Source organism: Syngnathus floridae, unplaced genomic scaffold (genome assembly GCF_059516105.1).
Source record: "Syngnathus floridae isolate MCC-2025c unplaced genomic scaffold, RoL_Sflo_1.0 HiC_scaffold_32, whole genome shotgun sequence".
NCBI lineage: Eukaryota > Metazoa > Chordata > Actinopteri > Syngnathiformes > Syngnathidae > Syngnathus > Syngnathus floridae.
In genome coordinates this window covers 516,755-529,148 of record NW_028284061.1, presented here as the reverse complement: position 1 = coordinate 529,148, position 12,394 = coordinate 516,755, and the positions used below count along the sequence as shown (strand labels likewise).

General features: G+C 45.8%; 2 long non-coding RNA genes across 2 annotated transcripts; both read right to left on the bottom strand.

Moving 5' to 3' along the window:
- Positions 1-9,792: 9,792 nt before the first annotated feature.
- Positions 9,793-10,612, bottom strand: LOC148378636 (uncharacterized). Its single transcript, XR_015855740.1, has 3 exons — positions 10,446-10,612; positions 10,241-10,366; positions 9,793-9,871 (listed from the first exon to the last, which is right to left on the bottom strand). It is a non-coding gene; the product is annotated as an uncharacterized LOC148378636 (long non-coding RNA).
- Positions 10,613-11,211: 599 nt separating this feature from the next.
- On the bottom strand, positions 11,212-11,805 carry LOC148378635 (uncharacterized). The gene is made up of 3 exons (XR_015855739.1): positions 11,714-11,805; positions 11,529-11,627; positions 11,212-11,439 (listed from the first exon to the last, which is right to left on the bottom strand). It is a non-coding gene; the product is annotated as an uncharacterized LOC148378635 (long non-coding RNA).
- Between the last annotated feature and the right edge of the window lie 589 nt (positions 11,806-12,394).

Sequence of the window (12,394 nt, the reverse complement as noted above, 5' to 3'; positions counted from 1 at the left end):
ACTTCCTGTTGCAAGCCACGCCCACGGATTATAATTTTGCCGTGAGTTCCGCCTATTGACGTCATGTCCGCGTCACATGATTGCGACGTAATATTATCTAAAACTGTTTGTGCGGTATTGTGTTGTTCTGTGCGGTATTGTGTTATTCTGTGCGGCGTCGTGTTGTTCTGTGCGGCGTCGTGTTGTTCAGTGCGACGTCGTGTTGTTCAGTGCGGCATGGTGTTGTTCAGTGCGGCATGGTGTTGTTCAGTGCGGCATGGTGTTGTTCAGTGCGGCATAATGTTGTTCAGTGCGGCATAATGTTGTTCAGTGCGGCATGGTGTTGTTCAGTGCGGCATGGTGTTGTTCAGTGCGGCATGGTGTTGTTCAGTGCGGCATAATGTTGTTCAGTGCGCCATAATGTTGTTCAGTGCGGCATGGTGTTGTTCAGTGCGGGATGGTGTTGTTCAGTGCAGGATGGTGTTGTTCAGTGCGGCATGGTGTTGTTCAGTGCGGCATGGTGTTGTTCAGTCCGGGATGGTGTTGTTCAATGCGGGATCGTGTTGTTCAGTGCGGGGTGGTGTTGTTCAGTGCGGGATGGTGTTGTTCAGTGCGGCATGGTGTTGTTCAATGCGGCATGGTGTTGTTCAGTGCGGGATGGTGTTGTTCATTGCGGCATGGTGTTGTTCAGTGCGTCATGGTGTTGTACAGTGCGGCATGGTGTTGTTCAGTGCGGCATGGTGTTGTTCAGTGCGGCATAATGTTGTTCAGTGCGGCATGGTGTTGTTCAGTGTGGAAAGGTGTTGTTCAGTGCAGGATGGTGTTGTTCAGTGCGGCATGGTGTTGTTCAATGGAGGATCGTGTTGTTCAGTGCAGCATAATGTTGTTCAGTGCAGCATGGTGTTGTTCAGTGCGGCATGGTGTTGTTCAATGCGGCATGGTGTTGTTCACTGCGGGATGGTGTTGTTCAATGCGGGATCGTGTTGTTCAGTGCGGCATAATGTTGTTCAGTGCAGCATGGTGTTGTTCAGTGCGGCATGGTGTTGTTCAGTGCGACATAATGTTGTTTAGTGCGGCATAATGTTGTTCAGTGCGGCATAATGTTGTTCAGTGCGGCATGGTGTTGTTCAGTGCGGCATGGTGTTGTTCAGTGCGGCATGGTGTTGTTCAGTGCAGGATGGTGTTGTTCAGTGCGGCATGGTGTTGTTCAATGCGGCATGGTGTTGTTCAGTGCGGAATGGTGTTGTTCAGTGCAGGATGGTGTTGTTCAGTGCGGCATGGTGTTGTTCAGTGCGGAATGGTGTTGTTCAGTGCGGCATGGTGTTGTTCAGTGCGGCATGGTGTTGTTCAGTGCAGGATGGTGTTGTTCAATGCGGGATCGTGTTGTTCAGTGCGGCATGGTGTTGTTCAGTGCGGCATGGTGTTGTTCAGTGCGGCATAATGTTGTTCAGTGCGGCATGGTGTTGTTCAGTGCGGCATGGTGTTGTTCAGTGCGGCATGGTGTTGTTCAGTGCGGCATGGTGTTGTTCAGTGCGGCATAATGTTGTCCAGTGCGCCATAATGTTGTTCAGTGCGGCATGGTGTTGTTTAGTGCGGGATGGTGTTGTTCAGTGCAGGATGGTGTTGTTCAGTGCGGCATGGTGTTGTTCAATGCGGCATGGTGTTGTTCAGTGCGGGATGGTGTTGTTCAGTGCGGCATGGTGTTGTTCAGTGCGGCATAATGTTGTTCAGTGCGGCATGGTGTTGTTCAGTGCGGCATGGTGTTGTTCAGTGCGGCATGGTGTTGTTCAGTGCGGCATGGTGTTGTTCAGTGCGGCATGGTGTTGTTCAGTGCGGAATGGTGTTGTTCAGTGCGGGATGGTGTTGTTCAATGCGGGATCGTGTTGTTCAGTGCGGGGTGGTGTTGTTCAGTGCAGGATGGTGTTGTTCAGTGCAGGATGGTGTTGTTCAGTGCGGCATGGTGTTGTTCAATGCAGGATCGTGTTGTTCAGTGCAGCATAATGTTGTTCAGTGCAGCATGGTGTTGTTCAGTGCGGCATGGTGTTGTTCAATGCGGCATGGTGTTGTTCAGTGCGGGATGGTGTTGTTCAGTGCGGGATGGTGTTGTTCAGTGCGGCATGGTGTTTTTCAGTGCGGCATAATGTTGTTCAGTGCGGCATGGTGTTGTTCAGTGCGGCATGGTGTTGTTCAGTGCAGGATGGTGTTGTTCAGTGCGGCATGGTGTTGTTCAATGCAGGATCGTGTTGTTCAGTGCAGCATAATGTTGTTCAGTGCAGCATGGTGTTGTTCAGTGCGGCATGGTGTTGTTCAATGCGGCATGGTGTTGTTCACTGCGGGATGGTGTTGTTCAATGCGGGATCGTGTTGTTCAGTGCGGCATAATGTTGTTCAGTGCAGCATGGTGTTGTTCAGTGCGGCATGGTGTTGTTCAGTGCGACATAATGTTGTTCAGTGCGGCATAATGTTGTTCAGTGCGGCATAATGTTGTTCAGTGCGGCATGGTGTTGTTCAGTGCGGCATGGTGTTGTTCAGTGCGGCATGGTGTTGTTCAGTGCAGGATGGTGTTGTTCAGTGCGGCATGGTGTTGTTTAATGCGGCATGGTGTTGTTCAGTGCGGGATGGTGTTGTTCAGTGCAGGATGGTGTCGTTCAGTGCGGCATGGTGTTGTTCAGTGCGGAATGGTGTTGTTCAGTGCGGCATGGTGTTGTTCAGTGCGGCATGGTGTTGTTCAGTGCAGGATGGTGTTGTTCAATGCGGGATCGTGTTGTTCAGTGCGGCATGGTGTTGTTCAGTGCGGCATGGTGTTGTTCAGTGCGGCATAATGTTGTTCAGTGCGGCATGGTGTTGTTCAGTGCGGCATGGTGTTGTTCAGTGCGGCATGGTGTTGTTCAGTGCGGCATGGTGTTCAGTGCGGCATAATGTTGTCCAGTGCGCCATAATGTTGTTCAGTGCGGCATGGTGTTGTTTAGTGCGGGATGGTGTTGTTCAGTGCAGGATGGTGTTGTTCAGTGCGGCATGGTGTTGTTCAATGCGGCATGGTGTTGTTCAGTGCGGGATGGTGTTGTTCAGTGCGGCATGGTGTTGTTCAGTGCGGCATGATGTTGTTCAGTGCGGCATGGTGTTGTTCAGTGCGGCATGGTGTTGTTCAGTGCGGCATGGTGTTGTTCAGTGCGGCATGGTGTTGTTCAGTGCGGAATGGTGTTGTTCAGTGCGGCATGGTGTTGTTCAGTGCAGGATGGTGTTCAATGCGGGATCGTGTTGTTCAGTGCGGGGTGGTGTTGTTCAGTGCAGGATGGTGTTGTTCAGTGCAGGATGGTGTTGTTCAGTGCGGCATGGTGTTGTTCAATGCAGGATCGTGTTGTTCAGTGCAGCATAATGTTGTTCAGTGCAGCATGGTGTTGTTCAGTGCGGCATGGTGTTGTTCAATGCGGCATGGTGTTGTTCAGTGCGGGATGGTGTTGTTCAGTGCGGCATGGTGTTTTTCAGTGCGGCATAATGTTGTTCAGTGCGGCATGGTGTTGTTCAGTGCGGCATGGTGTTGTTCAGTGCGACATAATGTTGTTCAGTGCGGCATAATGTTGTTCAGTGCGGCATGGTGTTGTTCAGTGCGGCATGGTGTTGTTCAGTGCGGCATAATGTTCAGTGCGGCATAATGTTGTTCAGTGCGGCATGGTGTTGTTCAGTGCGGGATGGTGTTGTTCAGTGCAGGATGGTGTTGTTCAGTGCGGCATGGTGTTCAGTGCGGGATGGTGTCTTTCAGTGCGGCATGGTGTCGTTCAGTGCGGCATGGTGTCTTTCAGTGCGGCATGGTGTCGTTCAGTGAGGCATGGTGTTGTTCAGTGCGGCATGGTGTTGTTTAGTGCGGCATGGTGTTGTTCAGTGCGGGATGGTGTTGTTCAGTGTGGCATGGTGTTCAGTGCGGCATGGTGTTGTTCAGTGCGGTATCGTGTTGTTCAGTGCGGTATCGTGTTTCTCAGTGCGGTATCGTGTTGTTCAGTGCAGTATCGTTGTGTTGTTCGTATTGTGTTTAACACTTAGCCTCTAACACTTAGCCTCTAGCATCTAGAAGGTAAATAAATAGGAAGGAAGGACTCACCGGTGACGTCTTCGCCCACGTCCAAGCGTTGTACTTTGTATTTTCATCCTTCTGACAGTGGAAAACATAGCCAACAAACACCGTGGAACCTAAACGAATGAAAGAAAACTATCATTTGGCCACAACCAACATTCACAGATACAACACAATGTGACGTGCGGGGTTGAGGTTAAAGGTTGAGTGAAGGGCCCTCGTTTTAAACTACTTTTTTGAAAAGGATTGGGAACAAGTAAGACGTATTTAATTTATTTAATGGGAAGTAGTAAGAGCTATTGAATTTAATCTATGTATTATATTCTATTGTATTGTATTCTGTTGTATTCTTTTGGATTGTATTCACACTAACCCCACTAAAACTTCAGCCCACAAAAACTCGCCTCTGGCGCCTAGCCTCTGGCACTTAGCCTCTAACACTTAGCCTTTAACACTTAGCCTTTAACACTTAGCCTTTAACACTTAGCCTAGAAGGTGAATAAATAGGGTTAAAGGTTGAGTGAAGGGACCTCGTTTTAAACTACTTTTTTGTAAAGGAGTGGGAACAAGTAAGACGTATTTAATTTATTTAATGGGAAGTAGTAAGACTTATTAAATTTATTTAATCTACTTTTCTTCCCAGGCAAAATTTGATGTGCTGCAATTCCAAATTTCCAAAGTGAATGAAGGAATGAAGTCCTTTAAATTATGATTTTGTATAAATACTAGGCATTAACACAAAATCGACGGCACAAAATGGGCAGACTTTACTTGTTTGAAAAGGACTGGTTACAAGACAGACTTTTTTAATTTATTTAATGGGAAGAAGACTTATTTAGTTTAATTGATCTATTTTTGTTCCCTGGCAAAATTCGATTTGCTGCAATTCCAAATTTCCAAAGTGAATGAAGGAAAGAAGTCGTTTAAATTATGATTTTGTTTAAATACTAGGCATAGACACAAAATCTACGGCACAAAATGGGCAGACTTTACTTGTTTGAAGAGGACTGGTTACAAGACAGACTTTTCTGATTTATTTAATGGGAAGAAGACTTATTTAGTTTATTTAATCTATTTTTGTTCCCTGGCAAAATTGGATTTGCTGAAATTGTATTTTGCCAAATCTTGCCTTGAGACCTGATAGGAAGTATTAAACGCTTAGTTAAATCAATACAAGTTGGTAATAAGAGCGAGTAATGTTGGTTGAACCGATGAATGAAGGTTGAAAGCAATTTAAATTATGACTTTGTATAAATACTAGATATTAACAGAACATCTACTGCGCGAAATGGGCAGAGTTTACTTGTTTGAGAAGGAGTGGCTTATTCAAAACTAAGATTTATTTAATCTGTTTGTTCCCAGGCAAAATTGGATGTGATGCAATTCCAAATTTCACCACATGATGGTGCCCAATTTTGACTTCATAGGACATATTAAACACTTAGCTTGTTATTATGTTCAAGGTAATCAGATTTGTTTATTATTCTAATGGCCTCTTCAAAACTATTCTGGATTACTACTTTGGATCTATTCTACATTACTTGGCAACAACATACTCTGTAACAGATTAGGCAGTATAATCATATCTGTTAACTTGAGAGTGCCCACACTCAATCTACTTATCGTGATGTGTTAAATCAATTACTGTTAGACATTATTTGTCTGATAATCTACCAAATCTTTGAATTGAAGAATTTGTGATTTAATTAATAGCTTGTTGTTATGTTAAGGGTAATCAGACTTGTATATAATTCTAATGGCCTTCTTTTGAAAACTATTCTGAATTACAACTTTGGATCTTATATTACTTTGCAACAATCTACTCCGTGACAGATTAGGCAGTATAATCACATATGTTAACTTCAGTGCCCACACTGTATTTATTTATGGTTATTTGTTAAATCAAGTACTGTTAGACATGAAATAGGAAGTGTTTAACATAAATGTTATGGCTACTCACCATTGTAGCTCGCTCCTGGTCAATGATACGAGCCTCTTCTTGCAGTGGAAAACTTGCAGCCAACAAACACCGTGGAACCTAAAGGAATGAAATTAAACATTAACATTTCGCCTCGACCAATTTTCACACGTACAACGCAACGCGGCTACACTTCTGCTATTACAAACGTAAATCTCCTTAAACACAATGAGTGTTACTTACCGTGTACGCTCTAGACGGTCCAGTTGCAAGCAGAAAATAAAGATATTTCTGTTGATAATCGTCGCTGCTCAGTGGCTCACGGCCATCGCGCCAACAGATTTGAATTTTGGCGGAGGTTCGGGCAATTACGTCATATCCGCGGCATTTGACTGCGACGTAATACCCGCTTATCTGAAACGGCAGTTAAAAGTAGAGTTACATCAAGTTTTCTTGGAACCTAAACGAATGAAAGAAAACTATCATTTGGCCACAACCAACATTCACAGATACAACACAACGTGCGGGGTTGAGGTTAAAGATTGAGTGAAGGGCCCTCGTTTTAAACTACTGTTTTGAAAAGGAGTGGGAACAAGTAAGACGTATTTAATTTATTTAATGGGAAGTAGTAAGACTTATTAAATTTATTTAATCTACTTTTCTTCCCAGGCAAAATTTGATGTGCTGCAATTCCAAATTTCCAAAGTGAATGAAGGAATGAAGTCCTTTAAATTATGATTTTGTATAAATACTAGGCATTAACACAAAATCGACGGCACAAAATGGGCAGACTTTACTTGTTTGAAAAGGACTGGTTACAAGACAGACTTTTTTAATTTATTTAATGGGAAGAAGACTTATTTAGTTTAATTGATCTATTTTTGTTCCCTGCCAAAATTCGATTTGCTGCAATTCCAAATTTCCAAAGTGAATGAAGGAAAGAAGTCGTTTAAATTATGATTTTGTTTAAATACTAGGCATAGACACAAAATCTACGGCACAAAATGGGCAGACTTTACTTGTTTGAAGAGGACTGGTTACAAGACAGACTTTTCTGATTTATTTAATGGGAAGAGGACTTATTTAGTTTATTTAATCTATTTTTGTTCCCTGGCAAAATTGGATTTGCTGAAATTGTATTTTGCCAAATCTCGATTTGAGACCTGATAGGAAGTATTAAACGCTTAGTTAAATCAATACAAGTTGGTAATAAGAGCGAGTAATGTTGGTTGAACCGATGAATGAAGGTTGAAAGCAATTTAAATTATGACTTTGTATAAATACTAGATATTAACAGAACATCTACTGCGCAAAATGGGCAGAGTTTACTTGTTTGAGAAGGAGTGGCTTATTCAAAACTAAGATTTATGTAATCTGTTTGTTCCCAGGCAAAATTGGATGTGATGCAATTCCAAATTTCACCACATGATGGTGCCCAATTTTGACTTCATAGGACATATTAAACACTTAGCTTGTTATTATGTTCAAGGTAATCAGATTTGTTTATCATTCTAATGGCCTCTTCAAAACTATTCTGGATTACTACTTTGGATCTATTCTACATTACTTGGCAACAACATACTCTGTAACAGATTAGGCAGTATAATCACATATGTTAACTTGAGAGTGCCCACACTCAATCTACTTATCGTGATGTGTTAAATCAATTACTGTTAGACATTATTTGTCTGATAATCTACCAAATCTTTGAATTGAAGAATTTGTGATTTAATTAATAGCTTGTTCAGGGTAATCAGACTTGTATATAATTCTAATGGCCTTCTTTTGAAAACTATTCTGAATTACAACTTTGGATCTTATATTACTTTGCAACAATCTACTCGGTGACAGATTAGGCAGTATAATCACATATGTTAACTTCAGTGCCCACACTGTATTTATTTATGGTTATTTGTTAAATCAAGTACTGTTAGACATGAAATAGGAAGTGTTTAACATAAATGTTATGGCTACTCACCATTGTAGCTCGCTCCTGGTCAATGATATGAGCCTCTTCTTGCAGTGGAAAACTTGCAGCCAACAAACACCGTGGAACCTAAAGGAATGAAATTAAACATTAACATTTCGCCCGGACCAACATTCACACGTACAACGCAACGCGGCTACACTTCTGCTATTACAAACGTAAATCTCCTTAAACACAACGAGTGTTACTTACCGTGTACGCTCTAGGCAAAATTGGATGTGATGCAATTCCAAATCTATCTGAAACGGCAGTTAAAAGTAGAGTTACATCAAGTTTTCTTTTTTAATCAACACAATCATTTACAACCGTTGACCAGAAAGAATCGTCGAAATTCGACGTCCCCCACAAACGCCACGCTCACTCGCTTTTCAGGGCAACAAAAGTACTTCTTTTTAAAAACGATGAGTTGTACTTACCGTGTACGCTCTGGACGGTCCAGTTGCAAGCAGAAAATAAAAATATTTCTCTTGTTAGTCGTATGTTACCATCCGCTGTGTCTTTGTCAACATCGCCGCCATTTTCCTACTTCCTGCTGCGAGCCACGCCCACGGATTTAAATTTGGGCGGAAGCTCTTTCCATTGGCGTCGTTTTCGCGTATAGCAAATCCGATTGGTTGGGAAGGGGGCACGGTTATGCAGCCGAGGAGTCCTGTGATCGGTGGGATGTAAAGTAGGCGTCGACGTCACGTCCGCGTCACGTGACCACGACGTGGCAGACGTCAAATAGCAACCGCTGTTTTGTTTAGTAGACTTACAGTTGTTATGCATTGACATAATGGCGCACACACCAAATAGATTTAAATAAATTAAATAATTCTTCTGCCCACTCTCTTTTAAACAAGTTAACTCTCCCCGCGGATTTGAATTCCGGCGAAAGTTACGCCCATCGACGTCACGTATGTCACGTGACCACGACGTGGCAGATGTCATATAGCAACCGCTGTTTTGTTTAGTAGATTTACAGTTGTTATGCATTGGCATAATGGTGTGCACTCAAAATAGATTTAAATAAATTAAATATTTCTTCTGCCTACTCCCTTTTAAACAAGTTAACTCTGCCCACGTCCATTGACGTCTTGTCTGCGTCACGTGACCACGACGTAGCGACGTCATATAGTAACCGCTGTTTTGACCAGTAGACTTAGTTATTATGCGTTGACATAATGGCGCACTGGTTAGCATGGCCACCTCTTAAGCATGATGATGCGGGTTCGACGCCTGATCAATGTTAGCATGGAGTGAGCTGAAGTGCATGGCGCTGAAGATTTGAATCTTTGAAATGCGCTGAGGTCTGACATATCAGGCAGAATGGTTTGCCATCACGTTCAACAAAAAATAGAAACTTTCCCACTCTGATTAAAACGTCCTGTGTTCATCTACGTATTTTCGTTTTGCTGTACATCTTTTCCCTGCCATTTCGAGAGCCCAATTGACACTCATAGTTTAAAGAAATGTGTTTGCCCATCCTACTTTGTGGAATTTCACCACATGCGCTTTTGACCAAAATACCAAATTGAACTCAAGTGAAGCCAACACGCACAACCCCCCCCCCCCCCCCCCCCCCCACACACACACACACACAAATGTTGATATGAACATAAAAGAGCCGCATGCGGTTCAGGAGTTGCGGCTTGGCCAAACCTGTACTATACAACTTTATTTGTATAAAATTTTCACAACAGCTGTCACACAAACAAAGCGGGAAAAACCGAAGACGTGCGTGTTCCGCCCACGCTGGATTTATTTGCACCTTTGAAAAGACACCGTATTGCCGCAGATGTGGCAAAGAGTACTTTTGGGCATCTGAGACGGAAGGATGTCCAAAGCATCACGTCACCTGCTCTGGTAGGCATGGTGGTGGGACGTTGAGGTCAACCGCTTTGGGGTTGGCTGACTCTTTGATCGCAGGATGCCACACACTTGAAGACAGAAGCAGAAAAGCAGAGCTAAATGCAAAATGTACTCACCGGTGACTCCAATTTTTTTCCCCCCTGAAGAAACAGCTGGACGGGTGGCCCCGGCTGGCCAGTGGGACTCTTGTTATTCTGACCCTTTTTAGTGCGCGTTTGGGGCAACAACCGTTTTTTGTGGCGCTCTCTTCTGGTTCAAAAGTGCCCTGCATGTGAATTTGCTTTTCCTGCCTTCTGATTGGATGAGCGCCGGTGTGACGCGGTGCCTCTGTCACCGTGGCGGGGGGTATACGTTGGCATCGGAGCGTCTGCCAACGTCTGAGACCGGCTGGCAGTGTATCGGAGGTGTCGAGTGCGGTGCCGCTGGAGCTCACTCACCAGCTGGTGTTAGGGCCACAGAATGAAGGCCAAGGAGAAGAATAGAAAGAGAAACAGAAACTTCTCCTCCAATTGTTTGATTTGTCTCTTCTGAGCTTCGATGAATTCTTTCAGCTCTTTGTTCCTCTAGGACGGACAAATGGAAAGTGGCATTCAAAAGCCAGTAAGCGTGCAAGTAAGTGCCGGGCTGGCTTTGGGCCCTTACCTGTTGCGCGCTGTGCAGCAGATCCATTCTCTCTTGGAGGATGCAAGCGTCGCGCTCCCTCAACTCGCACATCAGGGCTCGCTTCCATTGGTCCACGGCGCTCCTAAGCTCTTCTCTCTGATCCGCCGTCAGCACGTCATTCACGCCAGCGTGGCTGGCTTTTTCGCCGTCCGTGGCGGGGCAGTCCCGCTGCGGTAGCGCCTCGTACAACATGGCCTCCAGCTCCAGGATCCTCTGGGCCGCAATCCTCGTCCATCAGTGGTCCGGCGGGAGATTTGAGGGCGGCTTACCTTATGAGCCTGGTCCATGGAACACTTCCTGAAGTCCAACTCTTCATCCAGGTAGCCCTTCTGCTTGCAGAACATATCCTAGCACAGCTCAAGGTCAGAATTGTTGGGGCACATTGCCGGAGTTCCCCTTGGCTGATGTCGCGTGTCTGTCTACCTTCTCACTTTCAATGTCCAACATCTTCTGTTGAAGTGCTGACTTGGTCACTTTGATGTATTCTAACCACTGAGGAAAGGCTGCTGTCACATAAGCAGAATGCGAGAGCGTGCGTGGACGTGCGCGTTACCTTCTCGGCTAGGGTGAGAAGGGTCCTGGCGTGAATCACGACCACCTGCTCCTCGTTGGTGAGATTCTGCAAGAGCCCAAAGGCACAGCGTCAACAAGCTTCTTTCAGCGCAAAGCCTTCCAAAAGTCACATTTGAGCCGCCGAGTCTCGTGGAGTGCGAACATAAGGAGTTCGACATACACTTACGGCGTTATAGCCCAGGATGTCCAGCTTCTTCATCAGATCACTGATGACGATGTCCGGGGGAAAGGCGCAAGGAGCAATGTAAGGTGTTCTGGGACCTCGGGTTAAGGTTAGGGTTGCGAGGGACGCCTTACGTACGCTCACGCCCTCGGCCTCGCAGTAGATCTGCAAAGGGCTGAGGCCGTCTGGGAAACGGACTTGCAGAAACTTCAAGACGGGGGAGCGCCACTCCCTCTCCTGAAAGGCAGAGGCATGCATCCGTCCGTCCGTCCGTCCGTCCGTCCGTCACATCTCTGGCCTCAACACGCTTGTGCGAGTCTTCCCACCTCCAGCTCCAGGATGCGGAACTCAAGCAGTTCGTTTTGGTCTCGGATATCCTGGATGTGCTCTTTCAGACGCGCTTCTTCCGCCTCCATCCGCCTGACCTGAAAAGACAGTCAGACCTCATCTGCGGGGCTTCCCGACAGGTGTGACGCCAAGCGACTCCGCCCAGCGCCTTTCTTTCCGTCACCTTTTCGGCCAACTGCTGATTGCTCTGACGCAGCAGCTGCTTCTCCTCCACCCACTTGACATTCTAGAAGAGACAAACGCGTGGACAGCTTTGGAATGTTGTGTCATTTTCATCCACAAATTCTTTGGTTGACTGGAAAATGACATTTGCTTTTCTCCGCATTTTCCCAGCCACGTTCGGGGGGGGGGGGGGGGGGGGGGGTTGGTCCAGTAATGCCAGACGGATGAGTGACTGAAGAATGTAGCTATTTTGTCTGAGAAAAAGGTGTGCTCATTGATGAGCTTACCTGTCCTTGTTGCTTCAGCGCTGACTCCAGATCTGCTACTCTGCTTTGATAGTGACCCATTTCTACCATCAGCTTTTCTCTGGTCTGAAAGGAGGAGGAGGGAGGCTCCTCCTCCTCCTTTCAGACCAGAGAACACCCGAGGCTGGGTGAGAACGGGGAGGCTGCGACCCGGCCGGGGGTTGCAGGAAGGGGCGCCACCTTGATCTCCTTCTCGGCGTCGTAGTCCCCTTTCGCTGGTCTGGGCTAGCAGAGCGTAGGCTCGTTGCAGCGCTTGATATTCTTGCGTCAGCTGGCGGTAGCGAAGCTCCGCCTCTTCATGCACACACCAATGCAACACAGCACTAGTACCAGAATCAGTCAGACCGGCGACAAAGCACCCGCGACGCAAAGACGAG